This window comes from Medicago sativa, chromosome 1, assembly GCF_051527215.1.
Source record: "Medicago sativa cultivar Bolivia chromosome 1, Bolivia_mono, whole genome shotgun sequence".
Lineage (NCBI taxonomy): Eukaryota > Viridiplantae > Streptophyta > Magnoliopsida > Fabales > Fabaceae > Medicago > Medicago sativa.
Genome location: NC_140749.1, coordinates 19,770,001 through 19,795,566, shown reverse-complemented (window position 1 = coordinate 19,795,566; position 25,566 = coordinate 19,770,001). Strand labels below are relative to the sequence as shown.

The following is a 25,566-nucleotide window of genomic DNA, read 5'->3' as shown; positions in this document are numbered from 1 at the left end:
CATAACATCTTAATAACTTGATGACTTCATAACGACTTGACGACTTAACAACTCTTATCATCTTAACGTCTTAACGTCTTAACATCTTGAAAACATATGGATCACATAAATAATTCATGTCATATCATAATATAACAATATCAAATGATAATAAACAACATCTTAAAACATCATATTCATCAATCATAAACAACTTCATATAACATCGTATTTAAACATCAACAATAATTCACTATTTATCTTTGTAAAAACATAATAAATTATCCACAACTTATTTTCATGTCAAACCAAAGCTATTGGAAATATATCACAAATATCAACAAATTTCATGTTTACAACAAAGATCAATTCAAAACAGAAACATATGAACAAAACGCAAAAACATGAAACAGAGAAGGCTGTCACCGTACAATTTCGCTAAGACCTCCCTGTAGTATTTTCATCATAACTCAAAGACCAAACATCATTTTCAAGTCAAACCAAGACCACTAGAAAGCTAACAAAATTATCTAAAACTTTCATGTTTACGCCTAAGACCAATTCTGTACCGATCAGTACCAGTTTTTATTTTAAATTCGGAAAAGTTGTGCTGAAAGTCCATAAAAATTCACTGTGACCTACGTGCAGTAATTTGACCATAACTCAAGTTCTATAAATCCTATTGACGTGAGACCAACGACATTAGAAAGCTAACATTCATACCTACAACTTTCGTGTTTACACCTAAGACCAATTCCACACCGATCAATACCAGTTTTAATATCAAAATTCGGGCAGAATGCAGATTTTCTTCAAGTTTCACCTAATCTCATGGTGCTAACCTCAAAACTACTTCCAATAATCATCCTATGGATTATCTAAGGTCTGTACATAATTTCTACATCAATTCAACAAGTTTTCATCATCTAATCATGAAATCTCTCTCAAAACCCTAATTCTCAAATTCTCACAAACTCTCCCGAACTTGTTAGATGTAATCTAATGATTTAACAACTTAATATTTTTTTTAAACAAAAAGTAATGCAAAGAGCATTACCGAATATATATAAAAAGAAAAAAGAGCAAAGTACAAAGAGACAAAAGGGGGAACTAGGTCAAGACCCTTTCAAAATTAAGAAAACCTAAAACTAGGCATACCCAGTCGGTTTCTACCATAATCATGCCTAATACAGTCAGGGAGGGAGGGGAACCAAACAAATGAAGACAATGCTAGTCCAACATTAGCCATGCTGTCTGCACAAGAGTTCCCCTCTCTGTATATGTGAGTTACCAAAAAATTCATATTTCTAACATGTTCTAAACAATTCAACCATTTGTTTCTTAAGCTCCAAGGCACCATATTCAGATTTTTAAAAGCTAAAACAGCCAGCTGCGAGTCAGTTTCAAGCCAGATATTTCTCCAATTATTATCAACAGCAATATTAATGGCCGTGATAACTCCCAAGAGTTCAGCGTTGAAGGCTGAGTTGGTGTTCAAGTTTTGCGCAAAAGCACCAATAAAAATACTATTGTGATCTCTAAAAACCCCTCCGCATGAAGCTTTGGTAGGGTTCTTTGTCAAGGCACCATCTGTATTTACCTTAATCCAAGGAGGAATAGGAGGAATCCACATGACTTCCTTGATCAATGGGGCTCTAGGGGGGTGGATGTTGATCTTGAAAACTTTCAAAAAAACAAATTCATCCATGTTGACAAATGAGGTGAGTTTTGTTCTATTACCTGTAAGAGAGACCGCAGCTATGATGTTGTTGATTGTAGATTTCCAGTGAATTTTTTTGTCATTAAATCTTGCTTGATTCCTAATGAACCAAATTGTGGAGAGAATGTTGATGATGACAGCCTTGACCACCACTTTGCATTGAGGTGTCCATCTCTTATCACACAGTTTCCAAATATCATCAGCAGTAGTAAGTTGCAGATTGGTGTTAAGCAAAGAAGCAAGCCAAGTCCATATCTTCATAGCTAAGGAGCACTGGAAGAAAAGATGAAAAGTGGATTCAGGAGCAGTGTTACAAGAGCTGCACATTGAAGCAATGCTACACCCTCTTCCCATCATATTCTCATCTGTGGGTAATTTGCTGTGCATGAGCCTCCAAGCAAGAAGAGATTTGGAAGGTGGAATGTCAGCTGACCAGACCTTCTTTGCCCATTGAAAATGTTGTGAAATAGGAGATTTATGAAGATATGCTTCTTTAAAAGATAGGTCTCCAGATATACTAGCTTTCCAAATTCTTTTGTCTTCGGCATCAACCTTTGGAATAGTTATTGGCAAGACAAGTTGATTGATGTTTGGAAATAAATGACTGACTGGCTCAGGAATTTTCCAATGATTTTCCGCAATGAAATCACACACTTTGGCTTCAAGATTAACTGAAATGGAGTCTGGTATATTAAATAAGTCTGAGAGAACATTTCCACTCCAATTGTCCCTCCAGAAATCAATTTTTTGGCCATTACCGATGTTCCAGCAAGAGTTGAGTAAAACTTCTTCATGTTCTACTTTTATACTGCTCCAGATTGAGGAATAAATGTGGTACCTTATAATTTTATTTCCTCTAATAACTCTAGCTCTTAATATACGAGCCCAAGGCTCATCAGAATTGTGAAGCTCTCAGCAAAGCTTAAGATTAGAGGCACAATTTAAAGCAGTGAGTGATCTGATCCCCAGGCCACCCTCATCATAAGGTTTACAAACTTTGTGCCAAGCAACAGTAACCATTTTTCTCTTATCAATATCACCGGACCAAATAAAATTCCTAACACATTTTTCTATATCCTTTAATAAAGAAACAGGCCAGGAGTACACTGAAATGCTATGAATCAACATGCCTTGTATGACTGACTTTACTAGTTGCACTCTACCAGCAATAGAAAGAAGAGAGGCTTTCCATGATGAAAGCTTGAGTTTAATCTTATCAGCAATAGGTTGTAGATAGGATGATTTAGGTTTGCCTCTGAAGATTGGAACACCTAAATAATTGAAGGGAAATGACCCCACAGAGAACCCTAATTGACTGACAATAGCTTCTAATCTGGCTGAAGATAAGGAACTAGTGTAAAGAGAGGATTTGACAGGGTTAACACATTGACCTGAGCAGTTGGCATACTCTATAAAGAGACTTTTCAAGTTAAGAATACCAGACATTTTAGCACTACAGAAAATCATTATATCATCTGCATAAAGAGTATGTGAGGGAATTTTATGGTTTCTAGCACCAGTGATCAAATCAAGCTTCCCATCAGAGACCAACTTAGAAATACTTCTACTAAGCACATCTTCTGCAAGACAAAAAAGAAGAGGAGACAAGGGGTCCCCTTGTCTGACACCTCTCTTACACTTAAAGAAACCATTTTGTTTGCCATTGACTGAAATAGATAGCATAGCTGACTCTAAAATTTCTTTTATCCATCCACAAAAAGTTGAATTGAACCCAAAAGTATGTAAAACTTTAAGTAAAAATGGCCATTCAAGAGTATCAAATGCTTTAGAGATATCTATCTTGAAAGCAATATTACCTCCATAAGATTTCTTCTGTAACAAGTTAACTGCTTCTGAGGTTAGATAAATGCAATCTTTGATGTTTCTGCCCTTGATAAAGCCCCTCTGCTCTTTTGAAGTGATATGTGGCATGATAGTAGCAAGCCTATCTGCAAGAACCTTAGAAATTATCTTGAACTTGAAGTTGGCCAAAGCAATGGGTCTGAATTGATTGACTGAATCTGCATTGTTGTCTTTGGGAATAAGGACAATATTGTTTGAGTTGAAATTGTTCAGCAGCTTCCCATGAGTGAAAAAATCTTGAACAGCCTTGATTACATCATTTTTAACAATCCTCCAGTATGTATGGTAAAAAATGGCTCCAAAGCCATCTGGACCAGGTGCTCCATCTTTGTTGAGAGCATATACTGCATCATGAATCTCAGTGTCTGATGGTATCAAAGTATGCAAGTTGTTTGTCTGGTCATTGATCAAATTTGGAATGCAATCCTCCACCATTGTGCTATCCTACAAAACAGAAGAAACACTAAAAAGATTTTGAAAATGGTTAGTAAAAATAGAAGAAATTTGCTCTTGATTAGTGATAATACTGTCACCATCTCTAAGGGATGTAATGAGCTTGGTTTTATTTTTGGTTTTGGTGATTCTATGGAAAAAGCTGGTGTTCCTATCTCCTTCTAAATGCCATCTAACTTTGGATTTTTCTTGCCAAAAAATTTCCTCAATATCTAAAGCTCTTTGAAGATTAATCTGCACATTCTTTTGTTGATCCAGAAGGATATCTGAATGGCCATTTAGATCAATGTCATCTTGAATGATCTGGAGTTTCTCTTCTGCCTCTTTCACCATGACATGAACATTACCAAATGTTTGTTTATTCCAGGTTTTGAGCTTGGACTTTAACAGTTTGAGTTTCTGAGACAAAACAAACATAGGGCTACCATAAAATTGACTGCTCCAAACATCTTCAATAATCTTGATGCAGTCTTCATGAGTAGTCCACATCTTCATAAATTTAAATTGAGAAACAAAAGAGATTGGACTGATTTGAAATTCTAAAAGAAGAGGATTGTGATCTGACTTATACCTGAGAAGAGTGGATACATTGATGGAAGAGCATAAGTCCAGCCACATATGATTGCATATGGCTTTATCCAACCTTCTTTCAGTGTGCCTTCTTCCCCTCCTCCCATTGGACCAGATGAATTTAGCACCTCTAGTGGGAAGGTGAATGAGATTATTTGTGTCTGACCAAAACAAAAATTCTTCCATAGGGACTTTAGCAGGAGAGAAAGAACCTTTGTGCTCATGAGCACCTATGATGGAGTTGAAGTCACCAAAACAGCACCATGGTAATGGATGTTGAGCATAGAGTGCCTGAAGGTCATGCCATAATTCCCTTCTTTTGGTATGTGAAGTAGAAGCGTAAACTGCTGAAACACTAACTGTTTTGTTGTTTTCAGTTAAGGTAAAACTGACATGTTGATCAGTAGTAGAGATAATATTAGGAGTTAAAGAGGATGAGCAGATGCACCATATATTTGGATTTAAGTGTTGCCTATTATTCATAGCAAAAATTTTCAAACCAAGCCGATGCAGCCAATTTTGAGGAAAGTGATTGAAGTCCATCCATGGTTCAGCAATCAAGACAAAATCAGGTTTATGTTTTATAACTAACCTTTTTAATGCTAACCTTGTTGGGGAGTTAGCAATGCCCCTGACATTCCAATAAAGACCCTTCATCTGAAGGGTTTGATGTGACCAGTCTTGGACCTGGTTGTATGGGTATTTGAGGAACCTACTTTCAGATTTTTCTTTTTTCTATTAGTCACCTGTTGAAAGCCAGCTGCCTCAATATTAACATCATCCTCTTTCTGCAGGGCAGCATCAATGATTAGCTCAGCTTCTCTCCTTCTTGCTTCTAATTATGCTAAATTCTTTTGGTTGATCTCCTTTTGTTCAAGATCAGCTAGATTGGCCCATGAATCCTGCAAGAATCTCATGTCCTTTTGTATTCTGTGTGGCATGTCCTGTTGTGAATCATTGGTGGAGGACTCATTATCCTCCTCATTCAATTGTGTTGCATCTACGAACTCTGAGGCTTGAGAATCCGTATCATCATTGTTACCAAATTCAGCATTTGTCTCAAAAACATTAATTCCATTGCTTCCATTAGTTTCATTGTTCAGCTGCATCACATTGTCAATCAGCTGCGCCTCCTTTTCAACTTCATCAGTATTTTCTTTTTCCACATTTTCAACTAATTTCACCTCATTTTCCTTTTCCAAATTCACTACTTCTATGTTATCATTTTCAACTATATTTTTTTTCACCCAGGCATTTTCCTTAACAGGTTCTTTGCCTTCCCTCCTATTCCTTCCTTCATTATTTTCTTTGTTTTTTTCTTTTTTACCTTCCTCTCTTCCATTCAACTTCCTGCAACATTACAGTTGGTGCAAAAGTTCGGTAGCTTTTCATATTCAAAATCAACGAAAAAAGCGTACACTGTTCTTTCCACTAACACCCTATAAATCAATTCAACAGAGAGATCAATATCAACTAGAACCCTAGCGAAATGACCAAACGTGCATTCAAACATAGGCTTGCTAGTGATTGAGTCAGTACAAATAGGGCTCCCTACGCTACTAGCAATAGCAAACAAAATTTTAGGTCTCCAATATTCCTGACCTAAACCATGAATTCGTAACCATACCTGTGCTGAAGTGTTTTTTTGCGCGCTAGGCTTAAAATCATGGGTCCAGGCAAAAAGCTTGAGCAGTCCAGGGTTGAGATTCCAGGATCCAATGGTTCTCACAATTCTAGCATCCTCCAACGATGAGAAAGAGAACTCATAGTACCCTTTCCCTATTGATGTCACACCCCATCGATCTAGTGTTTTCCACAATGGAAGGAGCTTCTCTCTCAGGGCAACGGCTGTCAGAGGGGTTGCACCCTTCGGCCAAACAACCCTGGCATGTAAATTATGTTTGCAGGTCTCCAATCCTTTGAAGTATTCCTCATCAGGGATTGAAATTGCTGTTTTGTTTCCTTTTAGGCTAGGTTTTGGTAGTTGACTTAAAGGTATATCGCAAACTGTGTTAAGAGCTTGGGCAAAGGTTTTTTGAGTGGTTTGTCGAGGGATTGAGGGTTGTTTTTGAGCGATTGTTGGTGGTTTAGAGTCTAGGAGGCAAGGCCAGTTGAGAACAAACGGATTTTTTGTCATGGTAGTGGTTTAGGGAAAGGCGGTGGTGGATTAAGAAAGGTTGGTAGAGATGATGAACAGTGTATTTCTAATCGCCAGAGGAAATTTCATTTTATCGAGTCAGGAGCATCATGAGTACTGCAAATTTCATTTAACAACTTAATATTAATGCAAGATAGTCTCACCCTCACCTTAGATTAATTCCTAAATCAGCAGCAGCGTTCTTCTTTCCTAAGGTATTCTCCTATTCTCTTGACTTTTCTCTTCTCTTCTCTTCTCTTCTTTCTTGTTCTCACCTTTTCCAAAAAAGCGGTTTTAGGGTAATCTCTTTCTAACCTAAGCTTCTCTATTTATAATACTAAAATATTCTTCCCAAATCTATTTAGGCCCAACAACTTACTCTTCTTTCTATTCTAACCCCCAAATCCACTCACACTAATAATCCTCATATTCTAATAAATAATATTTCTCTACTAAATATATAATAATACACCACATAACAAATATATATCTATAACAATTAACAAATATATTATGCTAGTAAATACCAACATATAACATAACAAAATATCACTCAACAAAATATATTAACTAAATTATAAAAAGACATCTAATCTCAACAAATCATATATCCCTCATATACATCATATAAATATATAAATATATTCTAAAACTAATTAAAATAATTAAATAAAAAGGAGGGCGTTACATAAGAGATAACTAGTTAGTGATTAAGGAAACAAGCGACTCCGGGGAGTAAACCTAACGGAACCATTCTCTTCGACCCTTGGTAAGGTAGACGTTGATAGGGCTGGCCGTTTGTAGAACTGCCAAAAGAGAGAGTGTGCTATGAGTGTCATAAGATTCATAGACAGGTAGACCTAAGGAACCTTGGCCTTCATTGCCTTAGGAAATGGTGAAATCCAACATAAAGTCTATGTTTTCAATTACCTTTGAGGTGGTAAGACCCCACATGTAAGGATCACTATGTGACCAACAAGAGCAACCAAACATTGGAGGGATAAACTTATTTAACCGAGAAGTATAAACCCCACACGTAAGGATCACCGTGTGATCAACATGTGCAGCTTCCAACCTATTAGGTTAGTCATGTCCCAACGACCTCATAACTTGTATAGTCTACTTAAGATAAATAAAGGAATACATTTCTGTTATTTAATATCCAACAATATAAATAGGGGGATTCGAAGAATCCTAACCGCTACTTACTTTTCTGCAGCCAAAACAGGTAAACTTGATCTGTTGCAAACATATTAAAATTGCAACCTTTCTAACCCTTTTATCTTTTATATCGTCAACTTACAAAAATAAGCAACGCGAGTTGTTTGGACGAAACGATAATTCATGTGGATACGATACTCTACGTATCACTTTATTACTTTGTAAACGATTTAGTACACTTGCCATATCCGACAATCATGCTTGAACGACAAGAACTAAAAATTTGTACAATTATAAAGGCTATTCAAAGCATATGGAAGGGGGAGAAAAAATAGTTCTCCGTAATAACATCAAGAGAGTGGCTATGCATCATGTGTTGACAAAAGCTCTTATTCAAAAATAAATTGCAATTTCAAGAAAAACGAAATTCATGCAGTCGTTGAGGACTATCTACCTTTGGAATAAGTGCAATGAATGTGGAATTGTTCCCGTTTGTTAGCTTGCCATTTCAATGAAATTCTGTCAAGAAACGCATAAAGTCATCTTGCATTTCCGTCCAAAATTGTTTTATGAAACCAAATGAAATACCATCCTGAATGCATAAAACAAAGAGACTTTTTTCAGACACTAATCGGCACACCTCATTTCTTTTATCAAGCCCGCCTAACTCCCTTACGTTATAAGAAAATACCTTCATTGGAACCTTCCTTCACCCCTAAACACCAATAACACTTCTGACATTAACCGCCACCTCCCCACTCCCACCTACACCATCACTCGTCGTAGCATGCCCCACCACTGCTCTCAATTCATGCCTTCCCTCCCTAGACAACACATTGAAACAATTCATAATACCCCCCCTGTACTTCACACCAATAGCCAAACCAATCCCTTGTACATCCTTAGTCACCGCGACATTGTTACCGTGTAATGGAACCCAAATTTCCCAATCTTTATTAACCAATGAAGTAGAATTAGTAGAAGAATTATTTAAAGTAATGTTACAATCACTGGCCTTAGAAGAATTTGAACGAAGACGAGCCTTCCTTTTCTCCGATTGATTCTTCAAGATTTTTAAAATTTCCTTACGATCTTGAACCGGTATCCGAGCTACCCTCAATAACATGTGAGATGATTGCTTAATGCCACCATTATCCCTCTTTCTCAAAACAGCGGTTTGGTTATGAATTTTCTGATTCTTCTGAAGCTTCTGTTGTGTAGGATTAGAAGCGACTTTGATGTCGTGAGAGACTTGAGACAACCAGTCGAGGCTCCAAGGCCCAAAATTTTTAGAACGACATTGCTTTGGGGGACAAGATGAAGCACGACATTTCTTATCTATCCAGACACTCTCCACCTGATCAGAAGCAGCTGATACCGAATTAAAAGCATCCAATGGTGCTGGGATATCTGCCGTAGGAACAATTCCAGCATCAGCCTGGCACACAACTTTTGACTCCACAACTACTTGAGCTTGCGTGTTCCATTCTTTTTGAATATCATGGATTATAGCCACCACGTCCCCATGATCATCATCCATTCCGTGTCGTTATGATGTGACGGAGGTTCATGCCCTTTTTCCGTCAAAAAAGCATCTTCACCAAGACAGCACCCCCACTCCTCCACCAATTTAACGACATATTGGCAGCCATCAATAAGGAGATCAAAACTCGAATTCAGAACCTCCAGATACTTTGTTGAAATAAGGATACACGCATAGTCAAGCCTCCCTTTATCTAAAGTGCATTCATCGGCCCTAATAAACCTTCCGCAATCTGACACACACACTTTGAAAAAATCAACATTCCACGCATGAACCAGAGTGCCATGAACATGCACCCAAGCTCCCCGTTCATATAACACATCCGACAACGTCCACTTATGCAAATTATTAAACAACAGACCAAAGAAATCGATACCGTCATTAAAAACGTACATGATGTCTTCATGGCCAGAACAACGTAGGAAAACTCTATCTCCCCCCAAAGGAATAACATCAACATGATGGAACCCGACGTTATCCACGCGTTGCTGAATTAATAACATGGAATCGTCTGTAACAACCGTCGCCAGCAACCCCGAACTTGCCCATAATATATCCTCTTGGTTCGAAGTGTAGGTATAAAAACCTTGTTGCTCCTTCAATCCCCATTCCCTACACACGTCACAGACTCACCTCCCTCCTTCAGCTCCACCTTCGAACACGCAAACCTCGCCTTCTTCGCCACCAACACCTTCACACTCCCCGTATCTTTCCCTCTCTCACCTGCTACCGTAACATCCACCTTACCCACTCTCACAATTTTTTCTCCCACCCCACTTCCTCCTACTCCTTTCGACGATACTGCTCCCTTTCCCAACCTCTTATTTTTTCTCCCTCACCAAAATCACTCACCTTCGGTTTCCCCACAACAACCTCCTCCTTACGCCCTTTAACCCTAGAAATAACCACCGGTTTGTTATCATTAACTACAAAACGATTATAACGCACCTCACGAGCCCATACCTTCAAATGACCAAACCAGATGTTGTTAGCACGTGATAGCTTGTCTGCATTCTTCATATTTGAAAACCAAACGAATCCGTAAACCTGACCACGAGAATTACATTGTCTTGCAACAAACACATCACTCATAATGCCGCAAACTTCGAACTGTTGCCTCAGACGAAACACTGGAAGACATTTGGGAATGTTTGTGACATAAAAAGAAACCTTGTTGCTGCCTGAACCCTGGTCCCTTACCTCTGTGATCTCAATAGTATCGTTCCTGCTAATAATAGACGAATGCCTTAAAGAATGAGGTCCCCACGATTGCCTTATGATACCTTCGCGAGACAACTCCTCCTGTGACCTAGACAAATTGTGATGAACCTGGCGTGACTCTCGCGATTGTCGAACCTGCTCTCTGTCCTTAACCGATCCTCCTTGCCGATCAGAAACCCTTGACCTGTCCCATCGTCGATCCTCCGGTTGCGTCGCTTTCCTCCTGCGTGACCTAACCACTGACCAATCTCCCTTGTCCTCCCCAATTTCTGCCACCCTGGCTGGACCCCTCTCCCCCTTACGTGCCTCACTGCCGGTGAATTGTTCCGGCGCGGTTGCCCTTGGCGTGCCCTTGGTTGGCCGCCACTCTTTCTCTCTCTCTCTCTCTCTCTCTCTCTCTCTCTCTCTCTCTCTCTCTCTCTCTCTCTCTCTCTCTATATATATATATATATATATATATATATATATATATATATATATATATATCATTCATTTTTTTATTATTCCGATCCATTCTTCTTCAATTATTAGAAACCTATATCTAAAAAGAAACCAACCGCCGCCCAAATCTCCTCCTCCTCCTTTTCTTCAGGAGGGAGATTCAAGGGGATCAATTGTTAACTAAAACGATTTTTTTTTTGGAGAAGTCTTTTCACCTCAAATGGTTTTGGGTGTTTTTTTACTCGAGATCATTAGTTTGTGATTGAAATTGAAGATAAGATTAGGGAGATTCAAGGGGTTTGAATTGTCCAAGAATCAAGGTGGGTGGAGCATCTCAAGGTGAAGAATTGAAGATTGATTTTATGTGGGATCGTAATTTTTTTTTCTTCTCTTTTTTAGAAAGATAAATTAAAGGCAATCAAAGATTTAAGTCTTTAATTCATACTTCATAGGATGATGGAACTTCATCTTGTATAAATTGCAGCAAACACGTAGTGTTCATTATAAGGAAGAAATTTTACTAGCCGACTAATGAGGACGGTGTGGATGAACTAGTATACACATACCTTTTAATATCTGGCTTGATTAATTCAATTTCAATTTGAATAGTTAATAAACAAACTTTTTTTCTTCGAAATAAATTTTGTGCATTCTTCAAACATAAAATATCCTTCATAAAAATCCAATCTTTTAAAATGGGGTGTAGATAGTATCAATCAAAGAAAATTTCTTATTTGCATACTTAGATAATTTTGAACTTGTATTAATAAATTTTGTGCAATAAAAATATCAAATTTTGGCACATTTGGGGGCAAAAGTGTATAGTTATTTGCAGATTTATTAAGTTTAATTTACAAGTTGATTTGTGTATTATTAGATATTGTTGATAATAGTTTTAAACCTTCATTTGTGTGGTTGTATTACTTAAATTCATATTAACCAAATAGTATTGATTATAGAAATTAAACAAGCAAAGGTGGTTTTGCAGGATGATACCCATGACCGTTGGATATGGTTACTCGATTCAATCAAATGCTTCTCTATCAGTGATGTTTACCATTTTTTACAACATCATATCACAACACTGAGAGGTTTACTACAACTACTATTTGGTTTAAACATGTTCCCCTAAAAGTTACTCTATTTGTGTGGCGCCTTTTTCACAACCGTCTACCAACAAAGGATAACCTTCTTACGCTGGGTATCATTCAAGAAGAAACAACAGTTTGCGTTGGCGGATGCGGGATTCAGGAGTCAGCGGGTCATCTTCTCGTCACTTGCAGTCATTTCGGTCAGCTATGGATGCAAATTCAAAGCTGGTTTGGTCTCTCTTCGGTTGATACTTATTGTGCTCATGATCATTTTCACCAGTCCGGTCACTTAGGAGGGTTTCCTCAACAAACTCATCAGTTTCTGAAACTTATTTGGCTCGCTTGTGCTTGGACGATTTGGAAAGAAAGAAACAATCAGATTTTCAATATCAAAGCCCTGTCATTACATCAGTTGCTTGATCAAGTTAAGTTACTCTCTTTTACTTAGCTGAGGGCTAAAACGATCAATTTCGCCTACACCTACCATGAGTGGTGGCGACATCCTTTATTTTGTACGGTCATCTATTTGTAACTAATTTTGCTATTTTGCCGCAGCTTGCAAAACCCTAAGTGATGAGTCGTGTTGCAAGTTTTAAACCAATTCAATTTCATATGAATATGTTAAATAATCAGTTGAGATAAGTCTAGTCCATTGGCTCAAAACCCATTTTTCTTAACAATGAACCCTAATTTCTTAAGTGATCAATTGTGGGAGGTTAAAAGTACATCAATATTAAACGAAAAATGCTAAAGTGTACGACACACTTTGTCGTCACACACGCAGGAATGCTACAATTATGTGATTTTTTTTTTTTTGGTTTGGTTTTTATAGTTTTTAACTTTTATTTTTCGTTGAATGTTTTTTATAGGCTAAATAAATGTTGGTGTCTTTTAAATCTAACATTTGTATCAAATTAATTTGTTTAATTTTTTTTTTACTTTTCGAGTTCAATCTTAATTTTATAGATAAATATTTCATTAATAACATTATGAATCAATTTAATCGATTGAATTTGTTTTAAATTAAGACGGAATAATACACTTATTAATTCTAGTTTTGAGAGAGATGAATTTGGACTTACCAACTTATCAATAAACGTTCACAAAAGCGCTTTTTAACTAAGTTTGATGAAAATACGTTAATACTGCATACAGTTTATGACTTAAAGATTAAGTGCACATTTTTATTGACATAAATGACCAATTTAAAACTAAAATGACTAATATGATTCAAATGTTAAATTTAAAGGACTTTATGATGTATTTGACCTTTTTCATACAATCAAAATAAATCCAAAAAAATTAATGGATTTAAAAAAGAAAAAAATTAAATCAACTTAAATAACTTCAACGGAATTGATTATCTACAAATTTTATATGGCTAAAATCAATAGCAAGCAATCAAAGCCCTTTCGGACCCTTCAATCCAATCGTAGTCCAAAAGAACAAACGTCGGAATTCAGTCCACCGACGGCGTACGAAACAACCGCAACGGAGGATGCAGTTCACAAGGTACAACAGATGACAACTACCGTCAACACGGAGTGTCTACGCACCTAGCCCTTTCGAGCAACATCTGGCGTATGTTGAGTCCATAAACATCCAACAAACACACATAGATGAACAGAACTGATACGTAACAGATCGTAAATCAGGAAAAACCAGATTTAAGATTAACAACAAACATAGATCATGAGCAAACCACCACCAGCAGCTTCAACTTCCTCTCCCTGGAACAAACAAAGATAAAAAACGAAAAAAAAACAACAACAGCGGCGCTCGATTACAACCATCCTCAACGGAACACAACAACAGATCCGTAACGGGCGCTCGATTACAACCATCCTCAACGGAGAAGGGCAGTAGGCACAACACGAACATGGAGGAAAAGCATCCGCGAAACACCGTCGAACACCGTCGTGGAACCGAACAGATCTGGCCGCGCCAAGAAAAACATTGAAAATTTGAAATAATACTTATATTTAATGATTTTTTTTTTTCAAATGAAACTTATATTTTGACATTTTTTGGTAAACATTTTAATTAAATGCTTATAGCATAAACATTTCTCATATATTTACTTATGTATAAACTATTTTTATAATAAAAGATAAAATAAAGTAATTTTTTTCTCTCCATATAAGTTGTAGATATGGATGTTTCAAAGACAGTTTTCTATGATATATTGGTGGAAAGATAGGTATTTGCATTTAACTTGGAGGTTGATTATGAGAAATACATAAATTTTTGTCAAAACGGCTAATTATTGGTCATCACTTGTCCAAATGCAATAGAATTTGACCCCTTGTAGAAATAGAGCCTGCCTTGAAAGAGGATAAGAGAAAGAAAGGTGTCGTCGAGAAGGGACCAGTCAAGAAACTTGGGTCAAAGTTTGTTGCAAAATGGGTTAATTTAATGGAAATTGTAGATGAAAATAAAACTTCAACTTCTTACTACTTTGCTTGAGAGAATGTCACTGACCATACTTCCTAGGGTTATCTTCTAAGCAGGCTGCTAATTTGCATGATTGTGCTACAAGTTCCACAGGATGCATGTTAGATATATGTCTAACAATAGAGTGCGTTTGATTTGCTAACCAGTAAGTATCGAACATAACAACACAAAAAAGAGCTACGCAACACAAGACAAACTTTTATGGTATTGAATAATTTTTGACCTTATACGAATTCACAAAAATCACTATTTTAGTATTTTAGACAACTTGCACGTGAAACAAAAAGTTGTGATGTGGTTTAATGAGAGATAATAATTTTTGTTTTTATCCTCTCTCCTGTCTCCAATTTCAGTTTTACAAATTAAACACAGTACAACTGAAGTTATCTTATTCTTCATTTTTTAGAGAATCAAACGCACCCTAATAATAAGCATGAAGTGGAAAATGTTCAACATGATATCACTTCAAGTGCTAAGGAGGCTGGATATCATGAATCATATGTAACTATATGTCCAACCACACTTCTATCATCATATTAGATTGTTTCCTTTGTTGTTGTCCACTGTTTCCACTATTTTTATCAAAATCAAGAAAAAAAATTGAAATACAATATATAATAAATCAAAATAATTCATGCTATATTTCCACCGAACACACATTTGTCTTTAAGTGCATACATTACTTTGCTTAAAAAAAAAAGTGCATACATTACTTAGTGAAAGGTTTTAATGAAGGTAAGATTAAAAGGTTTCCTTTGAGATTTATTACTTTTAATTTCATACTTGAAAACTCCTGGTTTAGTAGACAAATTCAACTAGACCATAAATCCAGACATACCTTACAAATGTAATAGCTTAAAAGTGATCAGGTTCTTTCTAGTATGTTCTTTTGAAATCTTTGTATTTTTTTCCATAAAATTAGTGGTTTGCATATTTTATTTATTTTAAGAGAAGTTAGTCTGGCATCAAAAGCTAATTTTGCCAACTCATAAAGCTCAATGATACACATTCATTCATAACTAACCAAAATATTTTGTTCTTCTACAACATATGGTACTCTCAAAAAGATTTTCTTTTAATTTTTTATTATTAATTATTAACTATGATATCTAACTTTCATTGATGCTCCACATTTTTTTTTATTAATTATGATTATTTTGAAGCATTTTATAAATTATGATGAACACCTTTACAAAACATTTTCTTTTTTAATGACAACTATCAAACAAGCTATCTCCAACCACCTACCTTTATTCCTCATGAATGATGGCATACAAATCAGTCGTCCAAAAAGAGTCAATAAATGTTTAATTTCATTGCTATATAGATACCCTTAAAACCATGAAGTTTTATCAAGCTAAGTAAATCCATCAAGATTGAAGAAGAAAATTATTCGATAGGATGGCTTATTTTCTTCAAGAGCTATTAGTTGGATTTCCATTCACCTCAGCAGCATACTTGGGTGATAATTCATCAAATAGGTACTTAATAAATTCTTCCAAGTCCAACTACTACAATAAGTCAAGCACAAATTCAAATCAAAGTAAGACATCCTTTAATTTAAATTTAATCTTCATTGATCAAGTTTTTACCAAGAAATATAAAGAAAAACTTTATTTGATCCGTTCTTCTCATATGCTCTTGTTGTATTCACAATATTGAAAATCGTTATTTTTTCTCTTCAGGTAGAGCAAATTCAGTTCTCACTAGGATGAACAATCTTGGGAGAAAAGCTGACAATTTTGCAACTGGACTCAAAGAACATGGTATATACATATACTCATCGAAACCATATACTAATATAATTAGTTTGCACATGTCTAAATAATTTACTAAATTTTAGAACTTGAACTTGTATTTTAGTATTTCTCAACAATATAATATACAATAAATTTGTAATTTTCTTTAACCCTATTATTGGTGAGATTTATCCACCGATGTTGCCTATGACTAGCGAGGAATTAACCATTTTTAGTGAAGTCTCTCCTCTTAGACATTTTTTTTTCATCTAGAGGGCTTAAACCCGAAACATTGCCTATGCGATACGAGTCAAAGGATTCTAGTCTAGAATCGAGACCTCGACCTCATTTATAATGTTATTTTTTTAAAATGCAGTGAAACTAGGGCAAAAAATAACTGATACAGTGAAAGGAAAGCTGAGGTTAGGAGCTAGAATTCTTCAAGTTGGAGGAGTGGAAAAGGTGTTCATGCAACTTTTTAGTGTAAAAGATGAAGAGAGGCTACTAAATGCATCTCAATGTTATCTATCAACAACATCTGGTCCTCTAGCAGGCTTACTCTTCATATTAACTAATAAAATTGCCTTTTGTAGTGAGGGATCAATTAAAATCTCTTCTCCAAAAGGCCACTTTATTAGAACACATTACAAGGTAATAATACACATATTGATTTGTACAAAAATAGCCGTTAAGTACATGTTTGGATCGATAGTGAGTTTGACTAAATCGTGATTTCTCCAAACTCACCGCCAATCCATGCAGATACTAAATCCTTTGCTTCATATGATTTTTAATCTCATAAACATTGTAATTTATCTATCCTTGTAGGTCATTATTCCACTTGGCAAGATAAGGTTTGTTAATCAAAGTGAGCATGTGAAGAAGCCTACCCAAAAGTACATTGAAATTGCTACGGTGGATGATTTTGAGTTTTGGTTTATGGGTTTCTTAAATCATCAGCAAGCTTTCAAATATTTGAAGCAAGCTATCTCTCAATCTTAGTTAAAAGCAAAACTTGAAGAATACATTACTCATTCTCCTTCTACACTAGTAAACATTGTGTAATTGTAAAGCCACAAAAGGAACATTGCAAGTATATAGATATACATATAACATATAGATGGCTTTGTTGGACACTTATAATGCATCTTTGGATTTAGTTATTTGAGAGGTAAAAACGAATTTTAACTTGAAATAATTTGAGAAGAATACAGTTTGAATTTTAACCTGAAAGTGTATTTTAAAATTGTACATATTAAGTCAAAATAACCTATTGCCATTTTCACATATAAGACATATAATACAAAGTGGAATACAATAAAATTTGGAGTCCATGGTCTCATCCACATGGTGAGAAGTTGTGTTTGTTATGTGTGATTTCTTGTAGGACAAAACACAGATAGTGTGCTGCTTTATTGAAAAAGTGTACCTAAGATTTTTTATTTATATTGTTATAGGTTTCTTTATATTATTTTATACTTAGTAATTCTATAAAATAAGTTTTATTTCACTTAATTTATTTAATTATTAATTTAAAATCAAGTCTACCTTACTATGTGAAATATTTTTTAGTTTGATTTTTTGGGATAGTTTTATTGATACACGAGTTATTTACTATTTATATCCATGTGTTTAGTTCAATAGTGTTGAGTGTGAATGATGATTTGTGAAAAACAAAAAGAGCACTATCTTTGTCCCTAAATATAACAATTTTGAAAAAAAATATGGTGATTAAGAAAGTTGGTTGTTGTATTATTGTTGTTGACAATTGCTACATTGTTTTACAAGTTTATCCTTTAAAACAGAGAATTGGTTTAATGCTTTTATACATTATTTATGACATATTACAGAAAAATATGTAACATAAATAAGAGCATATATTAGTAAAGAAAAAATTAATGCACTTTGAAATATGAAATGAGTCTTATAAAAAGAAGCAAAGTAAAATCTCAAAAGAGTGTTAAATTTAGAGACGGAGATAGTATATAAAGAGTGACATCTTTCACCTTAGAATCAGATTTTGTAATATCAAGTTAGTTTCATTTCAAATTATAACATCCATCGTCTTCACAAAGCATGTCCCTTCAACAGCACACCACCATTCACCATGGCCGTGGAAGTCATGATAAGGGAATGCATTTCTACCAAACTATTCAACTTCGTGAGTTGCAACACCAAGAGCTAGTAAGAACACTCAGCTTCTTCTTTTTTCTTATTCAAACATTGTTTCAATCTTTTTTATACCATCCTCAACAAGTACCATTTCTTTTATTTCCTCACCAAACAAACTAACAAAGCAAGATATATTTTTTCAACCCTGAAAAATAACCCTCTCAAGCTTTGTTATATCATTTTAAAACAAGAACTTCATCACAGACAGCCACTAGACCATTTCATTGTACATATTCAGCACTAACACGTATCTAGTCAAATTTTAGGGGCTCATGTTTATAGCTTCTAGTGGACATTTTATTTTTTTCATAAAAACTACAAATCATCAGGGCCGACTCGAGGGTAAAGCCACTAAAGCCTTTAGGTCTACCAGCAAAAATGGGTAACTAATTATTTCAAATGGATCTCATTATTTTTGAGATTTTCAATTTCATTAATGGATAGAGAACTAATTTGAGAGCAGCTCCTAAAATTAAATTCATACATTGTTCTTGACAACCGGAGAATCAAATGACAAATTTATAATCATTGCTTGGAGGAGTGTTGATTCTCTCTATGTGTATTGTTGCCACATATCTAGCTTGCTTAGGTATTTGTTTGTGATAGACTTAAAATGTGGATGGGGAGTGTCCCATGATCCAAACATATTTTGCTTCAATATGTTGGTGTATTGATCTTGATTTTCAATATTGAATGAACTTTGCTTGTAAAACAAGACCCATTTTCCCACCTAAATTTTTGTCACCGAAAAAAAAGCATTTATGATTTGCTACATAATCTTCATAACGAGTTTAATCCAAGTTGAAACTCATTGGTTTTTAAAAATGTGCATGCAGATGATACCAAGGAATTTTGTAGAGAGATATTGGAAAGATGTATCAAATCCAATATCCCTTAGACTTCCAAATGAGTCTGAGTGTAAAATGTTTTGGGCACAACGTGGTGATGATATTTGGCTTATGAATTGGAAAAAATTTGCACGGTCGCTTAGATGTGGAGATCTTTTAGTTTTTCAATACAAAGGAGGGTCAGATTTTCATGTCATTATATTAGATGATAGTAAATTAGAAATCGACTATTCAAGTATGAAATGCAACGACGACCAAATTTCTAACCAGATTTGTAAACAAGAAGGGAGTGATGGTGATGATTGTGTTGAGATTCCGATTGATATTGCTACTCCTGCTGCTACACTTCAAGGGACAAACATTAACAAGAGAAAAATTAATATGAATTCAAGCCAACAAAAAGTCTCAGGCAAGTTCATCTACATCATTTGATTTATGTATCTATTTGTAGGAAAAATATGTTTTTAATTAGACCCTTTGATTATCTCAATTTTAATTTTAATCCTTCTATTCTATTTTTACTCCATACAAAATGCAAAAGTACATGGTTTTAGTCTAGAACCCACTTTATTTATGTATTTTATAATTACCTTTTTAAATACATATTTCTCTTTACTTTTTCAATTTTGTTTCGATTAAAGGTTTTTTATTACTGTTTTTTTAACAAAAATGTGTAAAAAGTACTATTTATTTAGGATTTTTCCTCACTTTGTTAGAGCTTTTTTTTGTCAAGTTTATTACAGCTTTTTTTAAAATGAAAAAAAAATGACAAAATAAAACAAGAAATTGTATAAATTAAACTGTTTTTAACAGCTTCTATTACAACTTTTAATAGATTATTATTAAATAGAAAACGTTTTTGTTTTTAAATCTCAAAAGCTGACATATGTGCCTTGCAAATGATGAGAATATATATTAATTTTGCAGGTACTAACAAAGGAGGCATGACTAAGAAGGCTAAGAAATGTTCAATAACTGAAGCAAATAATAAGAAATCCAATGATAAGAATCCAAGTTTTGAACTTAAATTGACACAATTTTATGCCCAAGGAAAATTATTTGTAAGTTTACTTTTGAAAATGTCTATTATTTTGGCTTTAATTAATATCTCTAATAAACCATGAATTGAAACAGAGAATACCAAGTAAGTTTTCAAGAGAATACTTGAACGAGTTCAAAGGGATTGCAAGCATTAGGGTTGATGAAGATAGAACTTGGAAGGTGAATGTGAAGTTTGATTATGCAAACAGAAGTTCTATTGTGAATGGTGGTTGGAATTTATTTACCAAGGAAAATAACTTGCAAGTGGGCGATGTGTGTAAATTTGAGATGACTCGATCTGAGCCTCTTTCTTTTAATATTTCTATTTCCCGAGCTAGAGAGGAATCAAGCCCTAAAAAATTGCAAGGTTACTTTCTTTCTTCATTATTTGTTTGTTTATTAAAGTTTATGGTTTTTTGGTCATTGATGTTTGATTAACATTTATCAATCAGTTTTTCACTAACTTCTTAATCCCTTCTACAGATTTAGAAGTTTCTAATGTGAGGGAACATAACACATTTGAGCTCTTTGAGAATTCCTTGTACCCGGTATGATTAACTATTACGCAAATTGTGGTAATTATGTGTGTGTGTATATAGATCGATCGATAGATAGATGGATGTATGAATGGATGATATATAGATATATAATATATAGAACTATATATACAGTAAATGACATTTTTTTTTTTTTTGTATTTTCAGTTTGTACCTGATGATTTTTTTGAGTAGGCATATAGAATGTCGTGAAAACTTTATGGAGTTGAAAGTGAACATAACGTCACAATCTGTATGCAAGTTGGAGAAAGATTAAGAAAGAATGCAAATTGGAGATTAAAGTTTGAGTTTAAAGTTTCTTTTGAAGAAAGAAGATTTCATGAGCTGTTTGAGATGTTATTTTTAGTTAAACTTTTATTCAGACTATTTTATTTCCATGCTTTGTTATTGCTATGCTTTAGTTAAACTTGTATTTCATATGAATTATCAGCAGCATCATAATAATCTTTGGACTAGTGTAAATTCAGTCTGTTATTGCTTTTTGCCCTATTTAATTACCATTCGGTATGCAATGTTTCTTGTTGATAAGTTTAGGAGCATGCTTTATTCTTAAGTCTGCTACTTAGTTACAAAGTAGCAAATCACCCAAAATTTCAAAAGAATAGAGGGTATTCTTTAAACTTTACTTTTATAGCAAATACTGAAATTTTGTAAAAATAAAACAACTTGTTGGTGAAGGATCACAAGAAAAAATAGCACCAAGTCATAATTGAATATCCAACTATAACTTGGAATTACATATGATATGTTTGATTTATTTGAGGGGAAACCAAAAAATGAAATGAAAAAGAAAGTTTTCGTTGATGACCCAATATTTGTTGCGGAACGCCATTGTAGTAATAGTAGATTGGTTTGAACCAGTTTTTCCCAATATTGGTGATGTGAGCATGGGATCATTGTGGAATTGATGCGTTGTTGGAAGGGGTCGCCACCCGCCATAAAGAAAGATCAATGGCGATCAGAGCCGATTGCTGCTAGGACCAAAGATATGGATAGGGACTGCATCAAGAGCCAAGAAAGAAACACTATTCGATTTTCTGCCTAAGATGATTTCAAAGAGTGAAGTCTTTATTTTTTATGGTTCATTTTTCCCTTTCTACTTGAATATTTCGTCATATGATGATTTTGGTTTTATTACATCATGCACATGTAGTTCATTCAGGTGCAGATTGTTAAGACAACAGAGGAACATAATTGCCATCATGTTTTTCTACAACAGAGGAAAACAAGAGTATACCGAATGTGAGGGCAATTATGATGGATTTATACTCTTGTTTTCCTCAAAATTTCAAGCAGAGGAACATAATTGCCATCATGTTTTTCCTAGTGAGATTTTCGTGTATTGTTATATATTCGATGACTTTTTTTTTTTTTTTTTTTTTTCTGTTCTTTGTATCGTTCTCTTTTTATTTTCAAATTTAAAGCATCATCATGGAAATCGCAGTTAGGTCTTACGCAATCCGACAAAACCGACTTGTTAGATAAAGATTGACCCCACTTATAATTACATGTTCAGGTCATATTATATCATGTGATGGTGGTGGAGGGGCTTTAGGAAGGATTGGGTAGTTTGGAGTAAATGAGACAACCACAAATGTTAGTGTTTTATATTTAAGTGACATGTGGATGACGTGTATTTTGTGGATGACGTGTATTCTAATTGTCCTCTTTTGGCTTTCAGGAAGCCTCTTCATTCCTTTCAAGCTTCTAAACCGTTGGCACAACTGTTTACATGCTGGAATTTATCTTGTCATCTGATGAGTCAATAATAATTAGTGTTTTTAATATATTATTTAAGTTTATCTTATTTAGATTTTATATGTTTTTATTTCCTTTTTAGAGTTATTTTACTTCAATTGCAAGTTATTTAATTTCAGGAACAAATATTTGGAAGATTGAGTCTTGGAGCAAAAGAAAGGATATTTGAAGCTGATTCAGGTTGAAAATACGAAGATTTGGTGCAAAAATATGATGCCTGCCAACCAGAGAGCTTGGCACGGCCCGTGCCTCCAGTGGCATGGCCGTGCCACCATACCAGACTGCCTTTTGCTGCTTTTGCTTCCTCGACAAGCTGCTTATTTAGTTTATTTCTGACCTAAAGCCCATGGTTTCTTGTAGAACATTCTATTGATGTATTTCTTGGGGCTTAAGTAGTTGTAGACTATAAATAGAGTAGCTAGCAAACATATTCAATCATCTTTTGTTCTCTGAAATTATAAGTGACAATTGTTTCTTTGAATAAAAGTTCTCATTTTATTTTATTTTATTTTATTTTATGTTCTTCTTCTCTTTTATGTCTACAATAAAATGAGTGAATACACTCTTCTTGACTTGGGATTGTTGGATGAGTCTAATGACCTAATTCCTATCAAACCAAGCCTCGAACTCTAATTTTATGTAAATCTATTTTCTAATCTATTTCACCGTTTTTATAATGAATTAACAAGTATCAAATTAATAAAGCGACAACGGAGGGTTAGTACTTGTTAATTCATAATCACAAATATCAAGCGAAGTATCAAGAGATGAAGTTTTGATATTGGAACAAGTGAAATTAGACAAGGATTGCGAAACATGAGAATAGTCTAGCAAACCTTGAGACAATAAAGTTTCGTGCTTCAAGGATTTCAATAGCAATCAACCATGAGAATAGGCGTGGTTGCTAGAGAAACACACTCACTGAAACCTAAAGGAGATGTGATAGCTAAAGAGAAATTTGTCTTTATAAAATAGGTCCAACATAAAGTTCTAGGTTTAGGGTTTGGTTTGTGAAGGATTTGTCACCATGACGAACCAATAATCTCAAGGCGCTTTTTATTATTATATTTTCTTTCAAACAATAAAAATCCCAACTTTACAACTTAAACTCTCTTCTAATTAATCATTCATAAAAGTTAACTGAATTCACAACTCCCTGTCGGAACGATACTCTTTATTACTACATCGGTAAACCGTGCACTTGCGAATTTACCCCATCATCATCACATATCTATAGAGAAGGAAATGATTGTGTAGATAAACTATCTAGGCAGGGGCATGTTATTACTAATATTGTTTGGTGGGATTCCTTACCTTGTTTCCTTAGGCCGGATTTTTTCAGGAACATACATGGTCTTCTGAATATTAGTTTCCCTTAGTCTATTCTATGTTTTATTTTTGTTTTTGAGGGTTTTAGTCTAGTCCCCCCTCTTATATAGTTTTTCCTTTTTTTTTTTTTTTTTTTTAATAAAATTTTAGAACAAGTGGTAAAGGACGGGAGCAACTGGTAGAGGACGGGAGCAACTATGGAGTGCTAACATAGTTGAAATGTCTAAATGCTTCCTGTTGCTTCCTCGCTCTATTGGTTCATTAGAAAAAAAACATGTATTCTAAGTGATATTTAATTTAATTTCTTCTATGGTCATATCTGTTAACCAGTGCCCCCGGGCACTGGATAAGAAACAATAAATAGACATTAAATAAATGGATCTCATTTGGTTTACCTAAATTAAAGTGATATATAAGTCAACTAATTAAAATAAGAAATAGTTGTATTTATTATTTGTCTTTGTAGCACTAACATCATCAATTATGTTATTTTTTTTTGGTCAGGTAGCCTAGTGGCTAGAATTCACCTTATAAGGTGAATAAGTGGGGTGTCCGGGGTTCGAACCCCGGCCCCTGCATATAACAATGCATTGTCCTACCAACTGAGCTATGCTCACAGGACAATAATATAAAAAAAAATAACATAAAGACAAGATGTAAAAACAATAACATATAAAAACAAGAACAAAAAAAAAAAGGTTTGGATAATACCTAATAAATTGAACGCAGCGTAAAAAAAAACAGTTACCTAATAAATTGAACGCATCGTGTGTGTGTGTGTGTGTGTGTGTGTGTGTGTGTGTATATATATCCTCTGTACATACAAAACAGAATGGTTAAAATGACTAATCCACTTGGCAAACCATCATCCTTCATGCTTTCGCCTGCCACGTGTCCTAATTTGGTTTAAAAATCACATGAACGGTTTTGGTTGTACAACAAAATGAAATATTGACTCTGCCTATTATTAATTGACATTAAAATGTAACGTCAATTGACATTAAATTGGAATGACATTTTAAGAAAGAAAAAAAAAAGATATGATCTTTTTATATCCGATCTTTCTATTAGTAAATTTAAAATGGAATGACTATTTCATAAGCTTTGAAACCGTTGACACAGTTTATAAAAATCTGATCTTTCTATTGAAACCGTGTAAATGCCGCACTAAAATATCATTCAATGCATTTTACACAAACAGTAACTTTAGAATTTGCAGGGTCAGAATTTGCAGGGTCAATGAAAATATGTTTGACACTTGTGGTTTAAATATTTTTCAGCTCAATGATGCTTTGCCACTCACAAAATCATTTTGAGTCACTCAATCATTCTTATCAAAATTGTTTCTTTTCTAAATTTCTTTTCTAAATGGCTCATAACTATGACTCTCTTATTAACATTACCAACAATAAGAGTAAGTGGTGCTTTTTTGCAAGAATCGTAAGACTATGGTCAACTACTGATTCGAATAGCTCTGAAAATTCAACTA

General features: G+C 34.5%; 1 long non-coding RNA gene across 1 annotated transcript; it reads left to right on the top strand.

Moving 5' to 3' along the window:
- The first annotated feature begins 16,767 nt into the window (after window positions 1-16,767).
- On the top strand, window positions 16,768-17,598 carry LOC146953428 (uncharacterized). Its single transcript, XR_015028035.1, has 2 exons — window positions 16,768-17,023; window positions 17,201-17,598. It is a non-coding gene; the product is annotated as an uncharacterized LOC146953428 (long non-coding RNA).
- The last annotated feature ends 7,968 nt before the right edge of the window (window positions 17,599-25,566 follow it).